The sequence below is a fragment of the Glycine max genome, chromosome 4 (assembly GCF_000004515.6).
Source record: "Glycine max cultivar Williams 82 chromosome 4, Glycine_max_v4.0, whole genome shotgun sequence".
Classification (NCBI taxonomy): domain Eukaryota; kingdom Viridiplantae; phylum Streptophyta; class Magnoliopsida; order Fabales; family Fabaceae; genus Glycine; species Glycine max.
The window spans coordinates 47086197-47097593 of record NC_016091.4 but is presented as its reverse complement, the minus strand read 5'-3'; the positions used below and the strand labels follow the sequence as shown (position 1 = coordinate 47097593).

General features: G+C 28.4%; 2 pseudogenes; both read right to left on the bottom strand.

Annotated features, from left to right (window-relative positions):
* Nucleotides 1–7428: 7428 nt before the first annotated feature.
* LOC106794154 (cation/calcium exchanger 2-like) lies at nt 7429–8228 on the bottom strand (annotated as a pseudogene).
* Nucleotides 8229–8279: 51 nt separating this feature from the next.
* LOC100816779 (cation/calcium exchanger 2-like) lies at nt 8280–9474 on the bottom strand (annotated as a pseudogene).
* Between the last annotated feature and the right edge of the window lie 1923 nt (nt 9475–11397).

Genomic DNA, 11397 nt, shown 5'->3' with positions numbered 1-11397 from the left:
AAAAATGTTTAAAGATATATTATGTGTATACTTCACTGTACACCCCATTCTTAATGTTCCTCAATTACATAATAGACATTTCCTCGATTACATAATAGACATTCCTACTTTCAGGTGCAAGTAACATGTATATATTTTTTCATCATCCATTTGGAGGAACCGTTTATTAAGTTGGCATGCCAAAGAGTTTAGTTTACTTGAACGTTGGCTTTCACCAACTTTGATGCTTTAGAACAGCATGAAGATTTTGCAATGATCCCATGAATATCTTGTCTTTGACCTTTTGGTATTATAGGCAATATATATTTGACAAAAATCTCCTCCCAAAAGAATTATTTTTCCTCCAAATGGTTGAGTTGTTTTGTTTGGACATATATAAGCAATATATCTTTGAGTGATCTATCAAGAGCTTCAAATGTTTTTTTTGTTGGTGTTGTCATTGGTACTCATCGTGAATATAATTAGTTCTATTTCGTTTGATGGATCAAGTGTTGGCTTCAAAATTTACTATGAGTTGTGTACGGCATAGATCACAATATGGATGAGATATTGGTGACACATGATCACTATTAGCATAATCGTTGATTGACCTCTCTTATCAAGTTGTGGTCTCAAAGAATCATGGAACGGTTATTGTAACACCCCAACAAATCACATCGAATTGAAAGGGATCTTGAGGTTATAAGTATAAAATTGTATAATTGAGGATGAATTAAGAGAATTGATTGATACTATTTATACTAACATAATACATTTATTTTTCGATAGTTTATCACTTAAGAATTTCATAAAGCATGTTTGACTTGGTGTAGTTATTAGATAAACAATCTTTTGAAAAGTTTCCTATAAAATGTGAGTGAAAACAAAATATGTTGAAAAGTTTCGTGTTAGTTTGTAGAAACATTTATTATTCCTAAAAGTAATAAATGATGTTTGCTGAGGTCTTAGAAAGAACAACATAGATTCTGACCAACGAGGATGCAGGTAAGTAACATTTCATACTCACTATATTCACAAAAGGCATAAATTATTTTTAACATGAGAGTCTATTTTTAGGTATTCTTCCCATTGACAAAGGAGCTTGAAAGAGGAAGAGGGAGACAAAACAAGTTGGATCACTTCAAGATTGAGAATAAGTTGTTCAATCTCTAAGTATTAATTTTGAAATATATTTATTGTAAAATTAAAATTAAATTTTAAATATGTTGAATATTTATTTATACGTGAAATATTTTAAAAAAGATATTTAGTATAAATAATGTGAATCATATTAAATAGAGTTAGTTTTTAATTATTTTAATACACGTGTACGTATCCTATAAATTATTATATTAAAAAATTAATAAAAAGAATATTCCATTATGTGATATACTCGATGATAATAATAAATATTCTAAAAATCTCAATAATGACACCAAATTTTTTATGCATAAAAAGGGACTTCAAGTCTCACTCAAAAACCTCAGCTTACAAGTAAAATCCGGAATATACGATTCTCTCACTCATTTGATAAGGCAAATTTTGTAAGGTATCAGCGATTTAATTTGCCACCCTAAAAACAAGAGAAAGTGCCATCACATTTTTTATAATTTTATCTCCTGAACCAATCTGAAAGAAGAATGAGAAATATCAGAACCTTCGATGTATTCTGCATGTGCCACTGAGCAGGAGCCGCAAACCCAACTATGAAAACTCCTTCACAGACTTAGGGGTGTGAAAAAAATTGATTGGGTAAAAAACCGGAACTAAATTGGTTCAAACTGTTTTGACTGATTTAGTTTTTAATCTAAATAGTCTAACTGTTTAAATAAATTGGTTCATATTCGAACCATTTTTCACAAAATCCAAATCTGGAGGTTTCCACCTAATTAATACCACGAAGTAAGATATTAGCATCCTGATTATTCTTTAATTAGTAAGAATTGAAGGCACGGCTCTCCTTGGTCCAATGCACTTTCTTACAATCCCAGCAATAGCTTCTCATTTGTATATCTCCCATGGAATATGTTGCCACCACAACTCATTCAAAGTTAATGATCAATTATCGGGTGCTAAATTATTATCCACCCAATGAATTTTGCATCACTGAAAAATTCAGTTGGAACATATTAGCGTTAAAAAGGCTAAAATGCTTATTATCCCTAAGAAATATTTAAATTTTGTAGTTGTTTTTTAGCAAAAAAAATTCTTCGCTTTATTTTCTGATAAAACAAATTTTGTATTTGATCATTGGTAATTTTTTTCCCTAATAAATTAACAAATTTTATGTTTAATATCTCATAAAAAAATTTATTTGTTATTAGTCTCTTTTGAAAATGATGAATAACAAATAATTTTTTTTATAAAAAACAAACATAAAATTTAATTATTTATTAAGAATCAAAAATATATTTTACTCCATTAAAAATATTGCGCCACACCTCCTTAGCCTTCAGACATCCCTTAACAGATATATGATCTATAGTTTCGGGATGCATGGAGCAAATAGGACACTAAATGTTAAATCAGACATTAGAATATCATAATATTTTATGCTGTATTGGCTGTTTAAGAATTTATTTATTTCATTCATGGTTGTCTAGAAATCTTAAAATGACTGCAACATTATTTCTTAACGAAACAAACAGAATTAGATTTTGCAGAAAAATTAAAGACTAAATCAATCATTAAAATAAGTAACTATCTAATAACTATACAGACTATTAGTAAAATTAATATATTTGATTCTGTTAAAAATAATTACTGTATTAGGTTATTAGGGGAGTTGGACTTGGAGGGCTTGAAATTGTAGAACACAGTTAAGAAGTACACGAGGTGGATGTCTCCGAAGTTGCAAGTACCAAGAAAATGGTAAAGAAGAGGAGGATTCAAGATTTAATTCTTGGGTGAGAATAATTAAGTAAGCTTTTCTGACTTCTGAGAATATTTTCGCGAGTTATTGGCATATGCTGTAATGTGATATTAACTTGTTTTCGTATTTTTGATATTTTAATTTTTTAATCCTTTTCAAAAATATTTGAGGTTATAAAATTTTAAAGTCTAATTAATACATTTTTTAAAATATATCATTATTTAATATTTATAATTAGTGGTACAAGTATTAAAGATAAAGATATTAAATAAGGATATTTAATTCAAATATAATAATTTTTAGTTTTATGATGTAATAACGTTAAACATTAAAAGATATGAAAATAAAGTAGTATTCTCTCTGGACTTCTATATAAGCAAAAAAATTATCTTATTTGTTAAACTTAAATATAAATAAATTTAACTAATTTTGTTATATTTAATGTTATCATTCCTAAAATATCATTCATTTAATTATATTTTTATTTTTTAATGACTTTTTTTTATTTATGATAGCAAGTTCCAATGAAAAACATTTTAAAAATATTTTTATTTTTTACTTAAAATTAAATTATGTTAATTAAATTTTTAAATTAATGTGAAATTGATTATTTTTGTTTATAAGTTTAGAGAATATAAAACCTGTTGCATGTTGGTGCCTAGAGTACTGGGTTTTGGGAGGATGATATTATGTAAATTGCTGCTGGTTTGTGCTGTTTGGGTTTCTCATATTGCTTTTGCATACTTAATGCTTAAGCTTGATTTTATATAATGTATGTTTTGCTTATAAAAAAAGAATATTAGGTTGTTATATTTCAAATTTATTTCATAAATAGTAAATTTGAAAATTTTAAATTAAAAATGGATGAGTTAAAGAACAAATGAGGTGGAGCGATGAAAAGATTGCAGAAAAACATTTTTTTTTTCTTTTACATGCACGTTAGTTGTAGAATGATACTGTAAGAAAAATATAATTCATGAATGTTTGTAAGTTTTATTTAAGTGTCAATTTATACAAAAATACTAATGTTAATAAATTGAACATTCTCAACTAAATTGACCAATTTTCTCAATCCTAATAAATTAGTTAACTGAAGCTTATAATAAGAATTAGATGTTGTAAAACTTATAATTGTTATATTATAAGATATAGGTTAAACTCTTTATTTTGTCTAATATGTAATTTTGGTCTCTCATTTTAAAATAGAGTCATATAATCTTAGTTTTTGAAAATTTTTAATTTTTTAGTAAAATTTTCAATTTTGTCAACATCTATTTTTGATATATTTTAATTAATTAAATGATTTCTTGACAGTATCTTAAATGAATGTTAAAATTAGGGTTCAATTAGATCAAAATAAAATAAATAAGTCGTATATAAAATTAAAGATTAAACCAAAATTACTTATTTTAAAAAATTAGGAAAAAATGTCTCTATATTAAAATGAGGGAACAAAATTACAGATTACACAAAATAGGAATACCACAGTCGTATTTTCGCTCAAGATATAAAATTTAAAACATAAAATAATCTTTATAGATAAATAACTTCTTTTAAAAATTAAAGATTAATAACTTTAAAATATAATAAGAAATGAAATTAAAATTGGTTAAATAACCAATTTCATCTTTGAAAATGTGCGATCAATCTAATCCCGACAGGACAATAAAAATTGAACTCGTTGATATCTATTTGATCCCATCCCGAGTTTGATAGGAAAAACCGACTTTGGTTGGGGTTGGGATCGGCTTTCCCCGTCTTGGGGAAATAGGGGCGGGTATGTCACTCTCTCTTCCCATATCCACCCCATTACATGTATTTTTATAATTATTATATACATTATATGTAATTGTTAATTATGTAACTATTTCATTTTTTATAATTATTAAAATATAGATTTATTATTTTAATAATTAAATAAATAATATTATAATTATACTAACAATTATAACAAAATAAAAAACTATACATTTAAGTAAAAATAGAATTTAATTCTTAAATATTTTAATGTTTAAATTATATATATTGATTGAATTAAAATCTAATTAATAAATTAATCTATTATTTATTTAAATTATATGAACAAATATTTTTTTTTTAAAATGTGAGATGAATTCTCGTGTATTTTTTAACCTGATAAAATGTGAGAGAATGAAGTTAAATTTCATTTTTTCACATCATCTTTTATAAACTCCAATCTGTTCCCCACTTTTTGCAGGGACAGGGATAGGCAAATCCGTTCTCAATCCATATTGTCATCCCTAATTTAGTCCTTGAAAGTAATAGAATGACAAAACATCCTTAAAAATGAAAATTTTCATTTATTTTAGTTCAAAATTGAAAACACTTGTGACATAACAATATTAACATACTTTTGAGGACTGAAATGATAATATAATAACAAGTTTTTATCATTTTATTACTTTCAAAATCTAAATTAACCATTTATTCAATTAAAATTAAAGAGCAAATAATAATAATAATAATAGAAAAATTGTTTACACTGATAAAGAATGTTTAATTTCAATCATAACGAGGGTAACTAACTCAAAACTTCACTAATATCACATAATTAATATTAATATCTTCAATATAATTCATAATATAATTTTAAATAAATTTTACTTTCTACAATAAATAAATTCAAAAATTAATAATTATAAATACACAAAACTCAATTGCATGTAAACACAGTGTTCATAATAATAAATATATCAAAAAAGAATACTCAAATTTAAAAAACAATAAAATAATATTTATTTTGAATTTATACATTTTATATATTAATACTTAGAGAAAGAATAAATCCTAATAAATTTATAATAGGCTTGATATTTTAAAAGATAATATCTAGTCAATTAAAAATATAATAATCATCTTCCTCAAATTTAATATAATTATATTTAATATTTTGATACAAAAAAATTTTAAAATTGATAATTTTATTTATGTACATTAATTTAAAAATTAATAAATAAAAATATAAAAATATATAATTAAAATGAACCTTGAATCACATGAATTTAAAATTTATTTACTTATTCATGATTGACAATACAATCACAATTTTCTATCTCCTTCCAAGAATGATTTGCTAAATATATGGAGATATAAAGTTGTTTTATCGGTGAAGAGAGAAGGAAAATGGGAGAGAGATTTTGGGTTCAAATCACCCCTAATAAAAACTAACAACTAATATTTACTTATTAAAAAAATTATATTTTTATGCTTGTATGAAGGGTTTTTTATGCTTAGTTAAATGAACAATTCAACACACGTGCCTGTTAAATTTTCTTGATCATCTACTTATTATATATATATGTATATACTAGCAATATAGTCTTTTTTTTTAGATAAGCAATACAGGGCTTTGACATATTCCTTTGAAGATATTTTTCATTATTAATTAAAATTTATTATAACTTGCAAAATTTTGGAAGTCTTACTTTTATTTAATAAATTCTATTTATAATTTTATTATTTTTAATAAATTTTAACTAATAATAACAAATGCGTTAAAATTATGTGTTAAAGAAAGGTTTTCTTTATATGATTGTGAAAAAGTACTATTCCGGTTAGTCACCAAATTTTTAATGTCCTCGGATCATTCGGTTAGTACTCCAAGGTGGATTATCTTCTCCCAATAATAATTTCTCCTCTTAAAAGAATGTTTTACTTACACTATTTTTTTTATAAAAAAAAAACTAATTAGCAGATGAAGTTGGCACAAAAGGATTACATTCTGGTTTTACCCAAAATTGGGGTAGTATGTTATGTCCCAAATTAAGTTTCACATACGGCTCTGATCTACAACTTCTGCCTCTAGTTTGTTCATTTATATTTAATATCTTAGCTAATTTCATCACATAATCTAACACTAGTGACTTTGTGGGAAAAGAAAGAAGATTGAGTAGACAACAAAGACTTCCCCAACAAAACGGCCACGCTCTTCAATTCACCAAAACACTTGGAGACAAATGTTATCATTTATGGATATCAATTGCATCACCATTAATATGATTGTAAAAATATCACATCAGTATTGGTGGATGCTAGATACCCCTTTGACACTTCCATACGGTGCCTTGGTAGGTATCTAAGTATTAATCCTAAATTAAACATGGGCAGTGGTATAGTGGTTGATTAATGCATCCAAAATTAATCTAGTTTAAATGCAATTGACTTGAAGTAAAAAAAAAACACTATTATACTCTTCTGGTAGAGGGATTTTGTAAATACCATCCATGATTTGAACTAAACAACAGTGAACTTGTACCCTATATATTATACAAGGCATAGGATCAGAAGATCTATTTAAACAAATTCAATATAGTATTTCAATTGTGATTCAATGAAGTGTAAGTACATGAAAGGTCATTAGCCAAATAAAGCTAGGTACAAAAGGAGCATAAGGATTACACAACTAGCAAATTTGTACCAATCTATAATAGCTTCAAATCTAGTTCCACAGAAAATAATGTCATTTGCTTATAGGTACACGAATCAGATCATAATTTCATGGATCAAGTTATATTCAAAATACTAACAATCAGAGCCTATCAAATCATAAAATTGGACTATTGGAGAGACCCTTTTGTCTGAATCAACCTTATAAACAGAGAAAGGAAGTAAACAAATAAAAGCCCTCCTCCCAAGAGTCCATCAAGCTTCATATCTGTTTTTCTCAAAACCACAAGTGCCCAAACTAATCCAGCCACCAAAAACACCATTGTTTCCCAGAGATATGGGTCTCTAGGGATGACAACAGGTTGAGGGTTCTCTGATCATGCACAAGTTACAAGAGACAAGCCCAAACCAGTGAGGGTATCGAAGATGGAACCAGCATAGCAACAAGACATTGCTACTTGAGCACCCTCTGGTCCACCATTTAAAGCCATCGTTAAGTTTGTCATCAAATCCCCAAGTGAGTTCCCCCAAGCCAGGAACTGTTAGCTCAAGATTGAAGGACTTATTCCACATATGTAGCCAATTGAAACTAGCAAACCTACCAACTCTTGAGCTATGATGTAGCTCCATGTCACGCTCATCACAAACCCACCTGCAAGCCAAGGAAATAAGCACTTCTCTGGTGACCCTGACATTTTGGTTGTGAAAAATGCAATCACACCAAGTATAGTTCCAACCAAGATTCCAATTCCATAAACAATAAGGTTCTTGCTCAAAAAACGGTTAAGAAAGACAAGAGAACTGGAGCTAGTAAAACTGAAGAAACTGCATACACCTTTGACCATCTCTCTTCGCACACAACAGGAATTGTCAATCTCCTAGGCAAGTAAAGGGACATTGTTAAAAAATATCCAAGTCCCACATCGGCTGCCTCACTCTTTGAAGTGTAACTTATGTTGAGCAACTTCATTTAATACCAAATGGTTTTAAGATGAAATCTAACATACATCTCCAGAACATGAAATGACACTCAACACATCGAGTATCTCATACAACAGTAATCTTTCTCGATATTTAAATCATATTCTTGAGCACCATTAAGAAGAGGCACACCCAAACTCAAATCATTGTCACAATCTGAAATACCAATACCACCCCTTTCATCATCATCACCACCTTCCTTCCATCGGGTAAAAGAGGCATAAACAATGACTACATACACCACATATATCAAAGTAAAACCAATTGCTCCAAGAAAATTGATCTTACCATAGATAAAAAATACCAAACAAGGCCAGAACAACAAAAAGGAGAAAATAAACATCTCTCACAAACGCAGACTTGGCAACTTGAACCCCACTTTGACGTATTGCAATGCTCACGCTCCCCACCACAACACAGGACACAAAGGAAACACCCCCGAGAACCGTGTTAAAGCCCATGTCGCGTGTCCCGCTTTCCTGGAAGGAGACAAGGCTAGAGAAAACGTCAGGGGCACCATTGCCAAGAGAGAGGAGGGTGACTCCAGCAATTGTAGGGGACAACCTTAGTAACTTGGACAAAAGTATTCAGAAGTTGTATTAGTCAACAAATAAAACAGAACCAGGAGCCAAAGAAACAAAAGGGTGTAACCCAATGAAGGGAATTTCCCAAATTTGCAATAGAAAAGGTAGAGATAATCAATATAGCCCTGACAGGCACAAGGGTCATTGGATTTCAGGTACAAGCACTTGGCTTTGTAGTCACCTAAGCTCTCTAAGCTCTCTCACTCTTGCCCGTTGCTGCTATCAAAGGCAGAGATTTTGGTCACAACCATAACATCTGGGGTGTGGAAATGAACAATCATGAAGGAACAAATCACGAGGAAACAAGTGTTCAAGAACAAGGTGTATCCCATCCTTTTGGACACAAAAACTGTGATGGCCATGTTGAGAGATTAGCACTTAGACCCCCGTTTCGAGCACAAAGAAATATAAATATGGTGGTAACTTGGTGATTAAGGAAAGCCATGCATTTGTAAACATGAAGCAAAAGAAGTGAGCCAAGAATTCCAAGATTGGAATGATGGGTAGAAAAAACATAATCGAAGGACAGAGAACAGCACAAGAATCAAAGAAGGGATCTGATTTAGATGAATTTTAATCTTCTTTGTTTTTCTTTGTTAAGGCAAGACAAACACAAGAACGAGCGACAACATGGCAAAGCATGTCATCTTATGACTGAGACTGCAACCAAATACTAGCAGGAGTTGTTAGCTACCACCGCACGCCTTGTGTTGTGTGAAATGAATTAATGTTATTTAAATGATAATATAAAATTACTTTTAAACTAAATATATTTTGAGTTAGAAGATGTCTCTGGTAAGAATGAAAAGAATAAATATTACAATTAGATTTTATCATGAATGATTAAAATTAAGAGAAGATAGACTATGTATTGAGACACTAAAGAAGTTATAAATTGTCATTCAATTACAAAATATTATTTATATTAAATTTATTGATTTTTATAATAATTATCTCAAAAATTATATTAACATTAATTTATTATTAATTAACGGTGTAAAATTATTTTACATTTTCAATGTATAGTCATTAAAATTAAAACATTCAAATAATATTAGATTTATAAAAGTCTCCTGATTCTTTTACGTGATAATAAACCATCAAATTTTTTGAGTTGTATTTCAAGTTAATTTTTATCAATTAAAAAGTTTTTTTTATAAAATATATATTCAAAGTTAACTTCACCACATACATATGTGTAAACAATTTTTTAGCAGTTATATTTTAAGAAAGGGTTTGGTATAAGAATTTTTTTTTATTTCCCAAACATGTTAGTTTTAACCGAACAGGCTTACTAGATCATTAGATATTATAGGTTTAATTTTTTATTTGATCTTTATAGTTATATAAATTTTACCTTTTAGTCATTTCTTATACATAATATTTTCAATTCTTTTTAGTTCTTGTGGGTTTAGATGATAGAGAGTAAAAGGAATAAAGATGGTATGTGTAGGGATTAAAAAGAATTAAAAATAATATGATACAGATTAAAATGAATAATTTTTAAGTGTATAATATTGCAATATGTTACGGTTAGTGGTTACATAGCCGAGTTTAAGATTCAAGATCCCTTTTCCCCTCCTTTATACCGTACTTTGCACATCAAGTTTGAGATTGTCTTCCATTTGTGAATTGTGACCTTATAACCACTCTATGGGTAACCTGGTTACATGGTTATCCATTTCTGTCATGTTATTTTTGACAAATGACTCGTACGTATAATTTTTGTTACATTTCTTATGGAGAATTTTTTCTTGGTCTTGTTCAGATACATGTGCCACTACATTGCCTATCTAAAATTTCTCGGAGAAGTAATCATATTAATTTTTCAAAAAATTGCCTTTCAAAAAAATTCAAAAAATTAATATACCATTTGAAAACTCATCTAAACTAAACTTTGAAAATTCTTGCTTTACGAAAGCTGAGTTTACGTAATAAAGTGTGCAACGCTGCTAGGTGAGATAAATATTAAAAGGAAATCTGGGTTAAAAAAACAATACGATAGAACAAAATCTCCCTCTCTCCTAATTTGATGACGAAAATAAATTGAGACACTAATTACATATGTAGAACAAAAATGGTGATAAAAAGAATATTTGAAGAATTAATTTGACAAACTAAATTTATAGAAGAATGATATAATTTTAGATGACAAACACGAGCTTTCTTTTATGTATATATATGTGCTTGTTTGTTTTGACAATAAAAAAGAAAGATAAAAAAATGTAACTAGTTTACCCTTATTTAATTTCATAAAAAAATGAAAGTACGTAATGGAAGTGGTATGCTATAGCCTTGTCTTGTCATGGAAATTCAATTTTGCTAGCCTCATTGATCATTGTATCACCCAAGAGTCAAAAAGTTTCCTTTCTTTCAATAAACTTTTCAAACTGCCGATAACTAAACCAATAATGCCTGTTTTTTTTTCTTTTTGAGAATCCAATAATGCCTGTTTGATTTTGTTCTTGGAAGCAAAAAGGACGTTTATAGCAATCTGACTTGTCTTGAGTGAAACTGTTATTTTAATCATGCACCAAAATATCAGAACACGCGTCAATTACTGGGATATCGTTT